Here is a 17,931-nt window from a genome sequence, read left to right on the forward strand (position 1 = left end):
GCTCCACCTCCTCCAGGCTCATGAAGGGTGTGAGGTGAAACTGCTTCAAGTACCTGCTGAGCATCTGTTAACTACTGGAATGTCCTTCTTTTCCATTCGTCATAGCCCAGCTATCTTGGGAAACTCTGGCAGTTGGTAGAGCTTCATGGTATCCTGCATGGTCATATTTCTGCTCAGGTGGGAGAATTTCACCTCAATCAGCTTCGGAAGGTTTAGGGACCGATGCCAGTACCTGCAGATGCCAACAGGCTTTGGCAATACCACTCCAGCAGTGTAAACAGCTTGGAAAATGCCCCCCAGGTGAACCTGCTGGGTTATCTCTCGAATCAAAACTGGAGCCACTCTCTTGGAACGCAGCTTCTGTGATCTCTACCATCTTCTTCTCTGTGTCATAGATGTGGATGTTTGCTGGGATGGCACTAATGAACCCAACCAATTTCCAACTTGAGACCACTCGAACGCCGCAGGTGAGAGAGCCCACAAGAGGAACTCTGGGGAATTATCAAATCGGAACATGTTATCATCATCTTCCACATAGTTCTCATTCAGGAGAGTGTACAGTTCCTTCAGCACACCAGGGTCTCCCAAGTCTAAGGCATCCCAAGTGAAACCCTGAGGTAGGGTGTAGGGCTCTTGGCGAATGTTGTCCTTGTCGGGCTCTACTGGGGAGACCTGGTGGCACTCAGAGGAAGGATAGCAAGTTACCAAGAAGAGACCCAATATTCTAAGAGCATATGTAGGGGAAGGAGGTCTCCCTCAATCACAGACATAGGGGAGGGGAGAAGGGGGGAAGTGGGAGGGAGGGAAGAATGGGAGGAAACAGGGGAAGAGCTAACAATTGAGATGTAATATGAATAAATTAATAAAAAAATTTAAGAGTTAGGCAATTGAACATTTAAGTTCCTTTAACACATAAATACACTATATTTATATGTGTATAATTTCCATATATTAAAACAATATATACATATATATATGATTTATTAGAATGTCTTACAGACTGTGGTCCAGCTAGTTCAAGAATTGATGTCTACCATCTGAAGGACCAACAATCCAGTAGTTGTTCAGTTCACAAAGCTGTGTATCTCAACTGGTCTTCAGTATATTCCAGAATCACAAAGAAGTAATAGAATGACAGTTAAGGAATAGACCTGCCAGTGAAAGTGAGAGCCAAGCAGGCAAAGACAAGAGGCTTCTTTCTTCCATGGCCTTTATATAGGCTGCTAGTAGAAAGTGTGGCCCTGATGAAAGGTGTATTTTCCCGCCTCAAAAAATCCAAATTAAAAGTGGAACTTCATACTTCACATGATTGAATTAAGAAAATCTTCTCATTTTTCTTGGGTTTTGAAGTTGACAACCAAGAATAGCCACCAAAATTCTTTGTCAACTTGACACACACTCATATCTCTTTATGTCATGTTTAATTTCCAAATTAAAACAATAAGCAGGTCATAATTACACCTAACATGGCATAACTATCCCACATACAATCCCAAATGTATTATATATCTAACCAAGTCATAATTATGCCTAACATAACTATCCCTCATACAACTGAAAACACATTATAAATTTTAGAATAAGTGTCAATGCTCCTTGAGGGTATAATTTTACTATCTTGAATTTAACTATGATAACCACTGATATTCCCTCAATGTGATGTTACATCACATAATAAAGAAAACAAGGAAAGAAAATACAAATATCTGGACAAATTCTTAACAAAATAAGACAGAAATTCTCATATCAATTATAATCGTCATTTCTGCAACTGGCCATGTGGCCTTGGCTGGCATTTATAACTACCTTCCTCTATTACCCATTCTGCATTTCCTCCACCTTCAGTAAGCATATCTTAGATTTTTTTTTCCTCTAGGGTCTGTGCCCTCTGTCACCTTGCCTAGATTAGGTTTTTGTGGTTTCCCATTAAATTTAATCATAGGAGATGGTAGCACCAAGAGATACCCTAAGGCAGTAGTTCTCAACCTTCCTAATGCTGCAACCCTTTAATACAGTTCCTCATGTTATGGTGACCCCCAAACATAATTTTTTTGTTTGTTTTTTGAGACAGAGTCTCTCTATGTAGCCTTGGCTGTCCTGGACTCTCTTTGTAGACCAGGCTGGCCTCGAACTCACAAAGATCCACCTGCCTCTGCCTCCTGAGTGCTGGGATTAAAGGCACGAGGCACCATGCCCGTCCATAAAATTATTTTTGTTGCTACTTCATAACTGTAATTTTGCTACTATTATGAATCGTAAATATCTGTGTTTTACAATAGTCTTAGATGGCCCCTGTGAAAGGGTTGTTCAACCCCAAAAGGGCTTGTGACCCACAAGTTAAGAACCACTATCCTAAAGGTTCTCCTGAACTACAGACATAATCTTTCTTACATCTATTATGGAAAAGCAATCCAATATTCCCTTGGTAATCTGGATCAATAACTCCTATTAACACTTGTTCCTTTCTTATCCTGTTGTCTTAAGGGCATTAGAAGCCCAAAGGGGCCAGAGGAAAATCTGACCTTCTACTTCAATGGAATATTTAATTTGCTTTTTGGCAGGGACACGCCCCTCTCTGGCACAAAAAACAAACAAACAAAGAAAAATTTTAGGCCAGTATAACTTAAGCTTGTGGGAACAAAAAGGAATTTTTTCCTAGTGGATCTCTAGAGGTATAAGTAGAACCTTTCTATTTTCTACTCATTCATTCCTGGACCCATGGGTGCTGGCTATGGTAGAAACTGTGCCACATATTGGCCACAGATTCAATATGTACATTGCCTTCTGAAGAACCTCTAGGCTGCTGCTACCTAATTTGCACTCTAAGTATGTCTTCAAAATGTCATTCTATCTTTCTACCAGGCTAGCTGCTTCAGGATAGTAGGGAACATGGTAAGACCAGTGGATTCCATGATCCATTTTCTAGCTATGAAGTGAGTTCCTTGATTAGAAGCAATATTGTGTGAAATACCATGATAGTGAATAAAGAATTCTTTAAGTCCACAGGTGGAAGTTTTGACAGAAGCATTGCATGCCAGAAAAGCCAATCAATAACAAGAATACATATCTACTACAGTAAGGACAAAACATTGTCCTTTCCTCAAAGGGAGTGGTCAAATGTTGTCAAAGAATGGTGCCATATCTAGAGCTCAAGTGATGCTATCTGCTATTTGCAGATTTGGCAATCAACAGCCACTGAAGCCAGATAAGTTTTGGTGAGTAGAAGTACATGTTGTCAATTCCATACATAAGCCCTGCCTCTACCAACATAACTATTTTGTTCATGGGCCTATTGGTCACTGACAGAGATGTCTGGGAAAAGACACTAACTATCCATGGAATGGATCATCCTATCTACTTGATCATTAGCTGAAGACACCTCTTGGTGATCATTTACATAGGACACAAATATCTTTGCATCCTTTGCCCATTTGGAGAGATCTAGCCACATACTTCTTCCCCAGTTGTCTTTCTCACAAATTTTCCTATCATTCTTTTTCCAGTCTCTGACCATCCAGTCAATCCATTGTCTGTAGTCCATGAGTCAGTGAACAATCACATGTCTGGCCATTTCTCCTTTGAAACAAACTGTGTGACCATTTTTATTTTTTAAGTTCTACCCACTGTGAAGATTTCCCTTTGTCAGTGTCTTTCAGTGCTGTCTCAGAAAAGAGTTATAATTCTACAGCTGTCCACTTCTAGGTGATACCCACATAATTTGCAGAACCAGCAGTGGACCAGGCCTTAGTCTTCCCTTCTTCAGTCAACAAACCATAGGGCACCCGTCCCCATGAGGCTAGAGGTACATTCTTTGCAGCAGACAACATTATAATGAGAATAGAAACCATAGGTGTTTAGGAGATTTCTTTATGTAATTTGCTTGTGCCTTCAGGGCTTGCTTAGAACAAATCATGTATATACTATTTTCATTTGATAATAGATTATTGCTGTGCATATCTTACTTTTTGACTTGGTAGGTACAATAACAACCAGCTCATGACGGGAAGTTCAGGTCACATGGTAAATTGGTGGTTCATTGTCAAACGTTCAGTTTGCCCTAAGGCCCAATAGCAGGCTACGTGATGTTCTTCCAATGGACAATAGTTGTCTGCAGACGATGGAAGAATCTTGCTCCAAAATCCCAAAGGTCTCCTCTGTGATTCACATATAGGGGCGTGAAAAAGACTCCAAACATGATCTTTTTCTGCCACTGACACCTCAAGTACAATCAGGTGTGCTAGACCATATGGTCCAATTAGGAGGGTAGCCTACCCAGTGACCTGAACCTGTTGAAGAGCCTTCTAGTCCAGGCCCCACTCAAAGCTAGCAGCTTTCTGAATTAGTTGGTATATGTCTGGAGTAATAACCCAAGTGAGGAATGGCTTTCTCCAGAATCCAAATAGGCCCATTAAATGTGCTTTTAAATGATGATGGGAGGGGCCAGTCCAATAACTTACTCTTCACTTTAGAAGAGAACGTCTCGGGGATTCCAAGATGGCGGCAAGCAGGGTGGACCTCGGTTAGAAGCCGGAGTAATCGAGTAAGGGATTTGGACTATTTTCTTAACCAGGAACACCAAGCTTCCCACTCCACCACAGCGGGAGAACTCCACTATTTGACAGAAATAAACTACAGAGAGAGCACGGACCTCCGGGAGAGCAGCTGCAGAAGCAGTGCCAGCCAATGAAGCAGATAGCTGGGAATGCAGGAGGGTCCCACCTGCAGAAGTGATTGGCACGGTGTCCAGAAGATCTGGACAATACTAGGTCCAGGGGAGAACAGAGAGCGTGTTGCTTGGCCCACCAGTCCACAGAGAGACACAGGGCCCACACAGGGGACCAGGCAGCTGTGGACACACCCTCCAGCTGCAGCACTAAAGCTGCGCACTCAGCTTGTCTGTTCTAAGAACTTGGAGGAAGGGTGCACACTTCCCAGCAGCTAGACAGGCTCCTGCCATAGATAACCAGGAGCTTTGTATCTGAGACTGAACTGTGGGCGGTATATCTCCGGGCTGGAGCTACTGGCCTAGGAAAAACACAGGAAAATAGGTGATTGTGACCGCAAACCGACCTGCTAGTCCTGAGAAAGCCCCAGGAGCCGGTATCCAGGTGAGCGTGAACACAAAACCAAATCCCAGAGCCAAGGGTGTTTGCATCAACCGCTCCCCCTTTCTTCCTCTCAGATCATCTGTGGGACCGCTGGCCCAGTGGGAATGGAGAACATGGATCTGGGCCCACCAGTCCTCAGAGAGACCTAGGGCCCATACAGGGGACCAGGCAGCTGTGGACACATCCTCCAGCTGCAGCGCTAAAGCTGCGCACTCAGCTTGTCTGTTCTAAGAACTTGGAGGAAGGGTGCTCACTTCCCAGCAGCAAGCCAGGCTCCCGCAATGGATAACCAGGAGTTTTGTACCTGAGACTGAACTGTGGGTGGTGTACCTCCAGGCTGGAGCTACTGGCTCAGGAAAAACATAGGAAAGCGGGTGGTTCTGACCCCATACTCAAGCGCTAGTCCTGAGAAAGCCCCAGGGGCCAGTGTACAGGAGAGTGTGAATGCAAAACCAAAACCCAGAACCAAACTCTGCCAAGACAGGGGTAAGCAAGTCCTCAATAGTTCCTTCCTCAGAAATATGTTTGCCAGGTACATTGGGCCAGAAGGCTGAAGATGATGCTCCAACATTATAGAGAGTATTCGGTCACTGTTCAAGCAGAAAATTGTCTCAATCTTTTTTTCATTTTGGAAGCTGCTAACCTGAACTCCAGGTTCACTCAAGTATTTAAGTTTTATCCTTCTCAAGTCTCTGATGGGTTTGAAAACCAGATAGTTTAGTCTTTTAATTAAGCTTAGTAGGTTAGGGGTTAAGATGTTTTTAGATCAAGATAGATATTTTAAGTTAATAGACATGAGATATGATAGATATTAATCTCCATTCAGAAATTTAGACCCAACAAGATAAGAAAGATGTTTACTTCAAGGTTGCCAAGTACAAGTAGCCAAATCACTAGGAATGTAACATTTATATAATTCCTGATTGTCTCGTGGTTCTTCCTGCTGTATGCAGTTTATTTTACCCATGTGTAATAATATAAATGTATATGTTAAAAAAGAAACATAATAATAAAAAGCATTTTGTAAGTTTGTAAAACAGTTCACACCATGGGCTTTCAGTACTCATTGTGCTCCCAAGAGAGGCTTCAAGAACCATAGAGGCTTCTGTAACTGTAGGCGCTGGTAAATTAGGAATCCTATTCCAGATATTTTATTTTTATATTTCTCTTACTGTAGAACCAAGGTTCTGAACAATGGCTGTCTACCAATGGAAGGTCCTAATTGGTCAGTCTGAGAGGCTAAATGTTTCATCTGGTCTTCAGTATATGCCAGACTCCCAAAGAAGTAGGCTCTAATGTCAGTGAAGGAATAACTTGCCAGAGATAGCAAGCAGGAGTCTCTGCACTTTATACAGGCTGCCAGCAGAAGGTGTGGCCCAAATTAAAGGTGTATCTTCCCACCTCAAAAAAAATCCAGATTAAAAGAAAGTCCTTCCTGCTCCTCTGGAGGTCACTCTTGCCCTAGGAACCCCATGTAGGACACCACCTCCCTCCTACTAACACTTTTTCTTTTAATAATTTTACTGCTTGATCCCAGCCCCCTCCTTTCTCTGCTCCCAGTCCTACCCTCATTCCTCCTCCCCTCTGCTGCCATCCTTCTCAGAGAAAGGGAGACACCCAAGGGGTAGCAACCCACCCTGGCACCTCAATTTGCTGCAGGTCTAAGGACATCCCATTCTACTGAGGCCAGACACATCATCCCAGCTAGAAGAAAGGGATCCAAAGACAGGCAGCAGTGTCAGAGACAGCCTCTATTCCCATTGTTAGGGAACCCACATGACAACCAAGCTACACATTTACCACATATGTGTAGGAGTCTAGGTCTAGTCTATCCATGCTCTTGGTTGGTGGTTCAACCACTGTGATCCCCCATGTAGGTCTTCTTGTAGTGTCTTCCCACTCTTCTGAAGCACTCTCTAAGCTTGGCACACTGCTTGCCTGTGGGTCTCTGCATCATCTGCTGGATGAAGCATCTGAGAAAACAATTATGCTAGGCTCCTGTCTGCAAGCGTAGCAGAGCATCATTAATAGTGTCAGGGGTTGGCTGTCTCCCATGGAGTGGTTCTCAAGTTGGGCCTATCATTGGTTTGCCATTCCCTCAATCTCTGCTCCCTCTTTATCCCTACATTTCTTGTACATGAGACAAATTTTGGGTGGAAGGTTTTATGGGTGGGTTGGTGCCCTTCCCTCCACTGGAAGCCTCACCTGGCTACAGGAGGTATCCTCTTCAGGCTCCATATCCCCTACTGCTAGGAATATCAGCTAGTATCACCCCCATAGACTCCCAGGAGCCTCCCCTGTCCCAGAGATGACCCTTAACCAATCTCCGGTTTCTCTCTTGGTCTTCCCTTACACCTCCCACCACTACTCTCCCCACACCTGATTCCCATTCGTATTCCATTCCCTATTCCCACTCCTACCCAGTTCCCTCCTTCCATCTACTTTAGATGCCTATTTTATTTATTCTTCTGAGTGAGATTCAAGAATCCTTTCTTGAGCCCTCCTTGGCTTCTTTGAGTCTATGGATTGTAGCATGGTTATCCTTTTCTTATGTCTAATATCCATTTATAAGTGTGTCTTTCTGGGCCTGGGTTACTTCATTCAGTATTATCTTTTAGTTCTATCCATTTGCCTACTGCTATGAACATGGTTGAACAAGCATCCTTGTGGTATGGTGGAGCATCTTTTGGGCATATGCCCAGGAGTGGTATAACTGGGTCCTGTGGTAGAACTACTCCCAATTTTCTGAGAAGGTGCCAGATTGATTTCCAAGGTGGCTGTACAAGTTTGCACTCCCACTCTTATGCCCAGCTGGCAAGACCCCCAAAGACCAGCAGGAATCTAAAGTTGTATGCAAAAGCAACGAGCTTTTATTCTACAGAGATCCAGTGCACTGAGGTCCTCACCTATGCAAAACAAGATGGAGAAAGACCCTGAGTTGACCATACATGCTTTTTTATAAGCAATCAAGGGAAGTTCCAAGATGGGTTAGGTAATCTTTACTTCTACTGGCACAGATCAGGAGCAAGAATACCAGTACACTGGGATTGGTAAGGGCTCTGTCCCTGGCTAGAAGCTCTCTGAACTGGTTCAAACCGGCCCAAACTGGTAGGTGTTCCTGAGGCTACATGACTCTGGTCAGGAGTTAAGCCTTTTCCTACTGGTAGCTAAGCAACCTTATCTTCCCTCGGCCAGGTGTCCAGGCGTCCCTGAGTAGTTGCCCAAGGGCTACGCTTTTACAGGTATTTGTTTACAAAACTCTGAAAGACAGAAACTCTGGCCTACTCACAAGATGGAATTGTGTTTGTACAATTACCTGAGTCTTTCACAACCAGCAATGGAGGAGTAGTCCCCTTTCTCCACATCCTCGCCAGCATGTGCTGTCACATGAGTTTTTGATCTTATACCATTCTGACTGGTATAAGATGGAATCTCAAGTGCATACCTTTACTCCCAGCACTTGGGAGACAGAGGCAGGTAGATCACTGTGAGTTCATTAGAGGCCAGCCCGGTCTAAAAAGCCCAGGACAGCCAAAGCTAAACAGAGAAACCCTGTCTTGGGGTGGGGGGAGGGACAGGAAAAAAAAAAAAAGATGGAATCTCAGAGTCGTCTTGATTTGCATTTCCCTTATGGCTAAGAACACTGAACAGTTAAATGCTTCTCAGCCATTAGAGATTCCTTTGTTGAGAATTCTGTTTATCTCCGTATCTCACTTTTAACTGAGTTATTTGGTTTGTTGGTATTTAATTTCTTTATATTTTTTTATACTAGCCCTGTGTTGGACTTAGGGTTTGTGAATATATTTTTCCATTGTGTAGGCTTCCATTTTGTCCTATTGACTGTGTCCTTTGCCTTACAGAATCTTTTCCTGATAACACTTCTTAACAGCCTACCTTGCTGCCTTGCTGTCCCCTCCCTCCTCTGCTCCAGATGTCAGTCCACAACTCGTGAAGGAGACAGCTGCTCTACTGGAGGCCACCTGCTCTGTCAGAGGCCAAGCCAGTACCTGGAACCCCAGAGACTATGCCAGTTCCCAGAACCTCAGAAGTCACACAAGCCACCAAAACCCCAGGGGAGACATCCTACTGGACCTGAAGTATCACTAATCACAAAACGAAGGCCACTTATGCTGCCAAAAGGCCAGAAAGGAAACAGAAACAAAGGGAAAAACCATCTAAAATAAATCTCCAGCAAAGATAATCAGAAATCAGCACCAATACCTATAATTACCCCATACCCAGATGCCTAGAAGCCAGCATAAGAGGCAGGCGGATCGTTGTGAGTTTGAGGCCAGCCTGGTCTACAAAGTGAGTCCAGTCAAGGCTACACAGAGAAACCCTGTCTCAAAAAACAAACAAACAAAAATACAGTGAACAGATGCACACAGGACCAAACTGATATAACTTTGGATGGGATTATTCTTTCATCAAGATATTAATAAGCCAAAATTTACCATTAGATTGTAAGAAAAAGAAATCAAGGTCAAGATCTGGAAGTAAGAAGAAAATGCTAACATTACCTCATGGTGCTGACCAGGTTTACATTCTTCCATGCAAGTTGTGTGGCCTACTCTTTAGGGGACCACTGTCTTTTCAGGAAGACTGGATTAAGCACTTACAATGACACATTGTAAATGCTAATCTTCCACAGACTGGAGCTGGCATGGCTTAAAAAGCCTGCCTCTATTACAGAAACTTCATTTTCTTTACTAATGGCAAAAGCAGTGTCATATAACAAGGAATACTTTTAAATAGCGAGTTTAGTTGGACATAAATTTAAAATTCTTTGTCTTTTTTTTTTTTTTTTTTTTTTTTTTTTTTTTTTTTTTGGTAAGCCACGTGAAAGTATCCATCCATAAATAGTAAAGTAGGAAAAATGGGAGAACATGATTAGTAAGAGGAGAGCAAACTGAACCCTTAAGACAGTAAGTAGCCTCTATATTTTATATAGGGTGGAAATGTGTTCTCAAGGGTCACTATGTGGTTGGCTGAGCTGACTCAGCTGAAGGTCTCACATCTGAGAGCCACTTGTGAAGTGTTGCACATGGATACTTACAGACTGATGTGCTGAAAGTGATGTTCTGCAGTGTTACCACAATCAAGGCTCTGGTTTTCCCCAAACTTACATAGAAAAATAAGATATTATATTTTCTTGGTATGTATTTAGTGTTTTATATAATTAAATTTACTCAACTTAGGGCATTAAAGATCATGTACTTCATAGTTTGAGACTGTTCACCCAAATAGGACAGAGTTCTATTCTATCTAGATGTGTACTTTTTTTTTAATCACATGGAAGGATATATATATATACAAAGTTGGAGGGAAATTTGTTTAAATAAGTATTTCGTTTTTATTAATTTATTCAGATTACATCTCAATTGTTATGCCCTTACTTGTATCCTCCCGTTCCTCCCTCCCTCACTCTTTCACTCTATTCCCCTCCCCTAGGTCTGTAACAGAAGGGGACCTCCTCCCCCACCATATGGTCACAGGCTATCAAGTCTCATCTTGGTAGCCTTCCTATTCTTTCTTTGAGTGCCACCAGGCCTCCCCACCAAGGGGAAGTGGTCAAATATGGGGCACCAGAGTTCATGTCAGAGTCAGTCCTCACTCTCCACACAAGTGTGGATAATGTCCTGTCCCTTGGCTAGATCTGAGTAAGGGTTCAATATTTACTGTATGTATTGTCCTTGGTTGGTGCAGTATAAACAAGTATTTCTAAAGAAAAATGTATGTAGGCCTGGAGATTATTTGTGGTAAGGAAGTATTCTTTACTCCAGTTGTTTTTCTCAGACAATGAAGTGGTGTGTCCATGACACCTCTTACTTTGTCAACAAAGATCTATTTACCCTTTCCATTTTTGTATTATAATAGATTTTAAAAATCTAATGTTCTTTATTGCAATACATACTTTTGTGAACAGATTTGTTTCTTTGTAGCATTTTATGTACAGTTTGACATGCTTACAAGACAAAGTTGTCTATTTAACATTGTAGAAATGTAATGAATAACAAGGCTCACTACACAAATTAGAATAGGCTTTCTTGTTTATATTATCTTCCAAATTTTATCAGTTAACAAAACTATTAATACAGAAAATATTTCTACATATGATGAGAGTGTTTATAATTTCAATTTTAGAACTTGTTTTGGATGTGATTATATATATGAAAATTGTGTAACATTGTGCTCATGCTAAGAACTGACATAATGGAATTGCTGGAATAAATTTCTGTGAGGAATGGGAAAAAGAATACAATTAACAACAGCTAGGGCAATATAGCACCAGCAGAGCCCAACTACCCTACTATGATAAGCCCTTACCATTATAAGTCAGCTGAGTCACAAGAAAGTGACCTTAAAACCAACTTAATGAAACTGACACGTGGCCTTAAAGATGAAATGCGTTATTCTCTTTTTAAATGTCTGAGAGAATAGCCTACCAATCAATGCCTGACCCAACCTGAGACACACCTCATAGGAGAGAACCAACCCCAGACATTATTAGCAATACTCTGGAATTGGGGAGCATTTCACAGACAGAGTAGAAATGGAGTGCAATGGAAACTACCAGGAATCTACAATAGTGACCCTAGCTAAGACTCCTAGTAAGGGTGGCTGTAGAGGTTGAGCAGACCATATCTTATAACTTCCAGTGAAGGAGGGATTGGGATAGCAGCCCAGCCACATAACCTATAATATATCCTGCCTACAAGATAGATGTGCTGGGGTAAAGGTGGTGCAGAAACTGTGGGCCTGAGACCCATGCCACCAGAAGGAGCCCACACCTGATACTGTTTGGATGGTCCAGAGACCCAGAATAGAACCAAACAGGATCAGCCGTAAAAAGTCAGTAAAATTATTTCTAATGATATTCTGTTACACTGATAGATTGATGCTTAACACAATTGTCATCAAAAAGGCTTCATCCAGCAACTAATGGAAACAGATGCAGAGACCGACAGCCAAACATTAGGCTGAGCTCGAGGAGTGCTGAAAAGGGTGAAGAAGGAGTGTTGGTACTAGCAAGGTCAAGGACACTACAAGAAAAGTCACAGAATCAACTAACCAGCACTCATGGGGACTCACAGAGACTGAAGCAACAGCCAGGGAGCCTGCATGTGTCTGACTTGGCCCTCCGCGTCTGTTACAATTGTGTAGTTTCATGGTTTTGTGGGACTCCTAACAGTATGAGCTGGAGCTGTCTCTGACTCTTTTGCCTGCTTTTGGGATCCTAGTCCTTCTACTTGGTTGCCTTTTCCAGTTTTAAATTGGGGAGAGGGGCTTAGTCTTACTGTAACTTGTTATGCAGTGTTTGTCTGATTCCGTGGGAGGCCTGCCCTTTTCTGAAGGGACATGAAGGAGTAGATATGGAGGAGAGACGTGGGACAGGAGGGGCTGCGAGGAGAGGAAGAAGGGGAAACTGTGGTTAGGATGTAATATATGAGAGACTAAATACATAAATTTTAAAAATATTTTTTAAAAAGAGAGAGTTCTTCCCACTTCAGATATTTTAATTCAGGAAAAAAATACCCCACAGGTGTATCTAGCAATTTGAGTTTTAGTCAACTCCAAATGTAGTCAAGCTGACGAACAAGTGGCTTACATATTTTACCATACTCCATCATCACAAAGTCATCTGGGATAAGCACGATTAATGTCTGTACAGTACATAGAAAGAAAAAAATTGAGACCCAGATTGTTGTAACTTGCTGAGATGTAAGAAGAGCCCAAATGTGACCCACAATAGGAAAAACTTTCTTGTATGCCTAGAGCTCACAAAAGTGGTTACAAATGCTTTCTGAAAACAATGCATGCTCAAAAAAAAAAAAAAAAAATGACTTCAACCTGAGTACCACACGTACTTAATATCAAAATTGGAAATTCTAGGCACCTAATAAAATAAATATTCCTTCTAGTCAGCAAACACCTATTCAGATCAAACCATTTTTAAGACTATAAAATATAATGAAATTGCATTGGTAGAAATCCCAAATCTATTAGAATAGGAAAACATCTGTCTAATTATAAGCAAGTATTTATGAAAACAATTTTCCCTTCCAGATTCAAAAAGCTGTCACAGGGCTGGTGAGATGGCTTAATGGGTAGAATTGCTTGCCACTAAGCATGATGACCCAAGTTCTATCCATAGGACCCACATAATAGAAAGAGAAAACAGATTTGTGGCCTAGTAGTATGCAATAAAATGTAATCCCTACTAAAGTCACAACAGGTGTCTCATTCAACCTAGAGCTCACTGTTTTGGTTATGCTAGATGGCCAGTGAGCTCTGGAGGTTTTCTGTCTCTGTGATCTAGTGTTGGGTTCAATCATGCACTGCCATGCCTGGCTCTTATATGTCTGGGTGCTATAGACCTGAAAACAGGTCCTTACTTTACTCATTGAGTCATCTCTTCATCTCCCAAAAATATATTTTAGAACTCAGTAGATTGGTTCCTTTTTTCTGTTTTTTTTTTTTTTTAAATCAGGGTCTTTTGTAAACTAAGCTTACAAAGTACTCGAGGATGGCCTTGAACTTCTAATCATACTTTTCACTTTCCAAGTGTTTGGATTTTAAGCATGCACTACCATACCAAATTTTTGTAGTAATGAGGACTTTACCAACTGAGTCACATCCACAGCCCCCATGGATTGTCACCTTTTTATTATTCTTTAAATTTTCATCATGTAAGAAATACATTTATATATCCAGTATCTAAGATTTGCCTTTGCCTTGTTGTATGTGAGAAATTGCCATAAAACAACAACAATAAATGTGATATTTCTGGTATAGGGACAAAGAACAGAAAAATCAAGTGAAACATAGTATAGAAAAATATACCTGTGAATATACAGAAAATTTACATGTAAGTTGTGATAGGCAAAGGTAGGGTAGATTATACAATGGATACTGCTGAGATAATTATATGCCCTATGATATACCCTATTCAATTATGGTTAACCAATAGATGATAAACCATAAACTTCACTTGAAAATGGAAAACTTAAAAAGATTTAAAAAGCAGTATAGCTTCTTGTGTAGAAAAAAATGCACTTCATTATGACCTACACAGTCATGAAAAGTAACATGCCTGGTGGTGAGATACGCCAACCAAAATGGAGATGGCATAAAACTAGAATACTCAAGGACTAACTCCCTCAAAAGTAAATCTTATCAACTGTCAATTTTTAAAATAAATGCAAACTAGTTATTCACTCTTCTCAATTTCACAGTTCACCTATGGTACAACTACTAGGTTAAAAAAAACCTGTATCTCTACAACCTAGTCACAAGATTTTAAAAAACACACAAAAAAAATCATTTTACAGAAAGGAAAAGAATGATATGAAAATAAGAAAAGATATATACTAACAATCAAAAACACTTGGGGAAGGAGAAACATGTTAAATAAACAAAGAGGAGATGGCTAATTTACATAGGAAATTGTGCATCCTGGAAAGTGAGGTATGGGGATCTTCAAGTAGGAATTTATATAACTTGAATTTCCTCTAATTCCTGAACGAAAATGACATATTTCAGTATTGACCCTCCATGGCTTAGACACCTAACTCACTTGCTTCAATTCTTTATTCACTGTGGCCTTTACTTGAGACTCTGAAAAACTTAAGGATATAGTTTAAGAAGAAAATTAATCACCCACAGTATGCCTAGTTTCTAAGGCTACTTTAGACATGTGTTTATTACTAGAAATTTTCTAAAACAAAACCATAAATACAAATCTGTGTCTCACAAATGAAGATTTATTAAACACCCAGTGTTTGGGTTAATAGCCATGGGTGGCACCTATTGGAGTGGGACAGCTAAACAAAGTCTGTGTCTCCAATCAATGTTAAACCCATTTCAGGGTTCAGGTGGAAGTGAGAGGAATCTAAAATGCCAAGTGTAGACATGGCTAGGATCCTTGAACTTCTGGATCCACACTTCCTTCAAGGTCCTCATCATTATAAATAGTCTCTGTCATCTGTGACACTTGCATATTGCCTTCTGATACAGAAAAAAAGTCATCCAAGGTTCACTGGGATTCCAGGAAACATCATATATTTTGGCAGTAAACAAACAATTTTGATAGGACACCCTCTGGGGACTATTCTTTATTCTAATGTAAAATATCCATCTACTAAAATATAACATGAAGTCTAGTATCTTTGGTTTTGTGTTTTCTATCTTGCTTTATATTCATTATTTATTTTGCATTTCTGTTTGCAATTTTTCTTTCCTGTGACACTGATATTTATTTGCTGTTTATGTGAGTAAGAAATTGAGTGTTACTTCTATCAACCTATACCCTTGCTTTTGTCTTTTTCCCCATACCAGTGAGATGAAACATATAGGGTATTTTCACTTCAGTCTCCCTATTTGTTGGAGGTGGTCTGGTGTATTTTGATGCTAATTACTGCTTGCAGCCTCTGCCCCATCTGTACCTTGCCTAAGAGCCTAACCTGTTTGACTAATAAAAGGCCATCACACCTGGGCAGGGCAAATGGAATAGGCGTGGCTAAGGTTCTTGGGTTTGAGGAGACTGAGAGAAGCTTGGGAGGAGGAGAGACCCGAGGAGAGGAGAGGTAGAAAGAGACTATGCTTGGGTTAGGTGGAGGAGTAACACATGGCCAGCATGGATGGAGACTTGGCCCAAATGGTGATAATTAGCAAGTATTTAGGATTACGGATGGGAGGTGGCTTGATAGAAATTGTTAGAAGCAGATAGCATGAGACTGAGGCAGGTATGGGATACCTGCCCCACTATGGGAAGTAGTTTAGTAGATTAATATCTGCCCTGCCCTGCAAAATAAAGCACGTGTCTGTGTCTTGATTGATTGCTAGCAGGTTAAAAAATACTGTCGTAATAATAATTACAGGCCTAGTAATAAACATTATCAGGCCATACTGGTAAATTAACTGCAACACCTATTCTTTGAAAAATTTTTGTTCCCTTTCAGCATAATCTCTGCATTTGGTCCTGGAACAATGCAACATCTGTTGCTAGGCCTTCCTATTAGATCAGTATAGCAAAGTAGAACTAAACAAAAATAAAACTATACAACTTTTAAAAGTTAACATAGAAAGGACAGTTTTCTTCCTGGGCTAAGGGTGGATATTTTTATAGAGGATACACAAACCACAATCTACAAAGAAAAAACAAACTGGGCGTCAACAGAATTAACAAGTATTATTCTTTGAAAGCTACTCTGAGAAGTAGCTAAAAGGTAAAATTAAGTATAAAAATGAAAAGGCAAGCTACCTAGTAAGATAGAATACTTGCGAAATATATATGTAGTCAAGGACATGTATCCAGAATAATAATAACAGAAATAACAAAATGTAAAATATTTGAGACTGTTTACCAAAAAGAGATTCATAAATATATCTGGGTCTTGTAGCATAGATATATAATCATAGCTCCTGTGGAGGTTGAGGCAGGAGAATTACAATATCTTATTTATTTATTCACTTTATATCCTGGTCATACCCCGTCCCTTCTCTCCTCCCAGTCCCACCCTCCCTCTCTCTTTCCCCCTCCACTACTCCTCAGAAAAGGGGAGTCCCCCTACCTACCCACCCCAGCTCATCAAGTCCAATCAGGACTGAGTTTCTCCTCTTCCCCTGTGGCCTGCAAGGCAGTTCCACCAAGGGGAAGTGATGAAAAAGCAGGCAACAAAGTCCATGTCAGAGACGGCCCCCTCTTCCTTTACTAGAGAACCCACATGAAGCCTGAGCTGCCCATCGGCTACATCTGTGCATGCAAGGTCCTTGGTTGGTGCTTCAATTCAGCAGGCCCCTCTGGGCTCTGGTTAGTTGGCTCTGTTGGTCTCCTTGTGGAGCTTCTGTCACCTCAGGCCCCCACTTTTTCATAACACTTCCTATGCATCACCCAATGTTTGCTATGAATCTCAGCATCTGTTTCAAACTGCTGCTGGGTAGAGCCTCTCAGAGGACAGTTCTGCTAGGCATAGCAGAGTACCATTAATAGTGTCAGGGGTTGGCTCTTTTCCATGGGGGTGGGTCTCAGGTTGAGCCAGGAATTAGTTGACATTCCCTCAATCTCTTCTCTATCTGCTCCATCTTTATCCTTGCATATCTTGTCGGCAGGGCAAGCTTAGAGTCAAAGGTTTTGTGGGTGAATTGGTGTTCTCCTCCCTCCACTAGGAGACTTGTCTAGTTAGAGGGTAGCTTGTTCAGTCTCTATGGCCTCTGCTACTAGGAGTTTTAGCTAGAGTCAGCCTCGTGTCTTCCCAGAAGCTTATCTGACTTACGTCTCCAGCTTGTCACAGAGATGACTCCACCTGGTTTCTCTTTTCTCTGCAGACCTTCTGTCCTAGCCCCACCCTACCCCGCAGGACTGATCACCACCCTTATTTTTCTCTGCTCTCCATGAAATGTGCAGGCAAAGGGATGGAACTAGGAAATATCATTCTGAGTGAAGTAACCCAGACCCAGAAAGACACACATGGTATATACTCACATATAGGTGGATTTTAGCCATATAGTACAGGATAAACATACTACAATACACAGACTTGAAGAAGATAAGTAACAAGGAGAACCAAAGGGAGGATGTTTAAATCTCACTCAGGAGGGGGAATAGAATAGCCAGAGGCAGTGGTAAAAGAGAGGGAACAAGGTAGGAGAGAGAATTACAATTTCAAGGCTGGCCTGTGCAAGTTAGTGAGACTTTGTCTCAAAATAAAAAAAAATTAAAAGAGAGCTAAGGATGTAGCTCAGTGGTAAAGTTTGGCATGCATGAGGCAGTGGTACTCATCTCTAGTATTTTCTTTAAAACTGTCTGTCTGGATCTATACCT

General features: G+C 41.3%; 1 pseudogene; it reads left to right on the forward strand.

Moving 5' to 3' along the window:
- Positions 1-222: 222 nt before the first annotated feature.
- LOC127185495 (zinc finger protein 644-like) lies at positions 223-9,859 on the forward strand (annotated as a pseudogene).
- The last annotated feature ends 8,072 nt before the right edge of the window (positions 9,860-17,931 follow it).

Source organism: Acomys russatus, chromosome X (genome assembly GCF_903995435.1).
Source record: "Acomys russatus chromosome X, mAcoRus1.1, whole genome shotgun sequence".
Taxonomy (NCBI): Eukaryota; Metazoa; Chordata; class Mammalia; order Rodentia; family Muridae; genus Acomys; species Acomys russatus.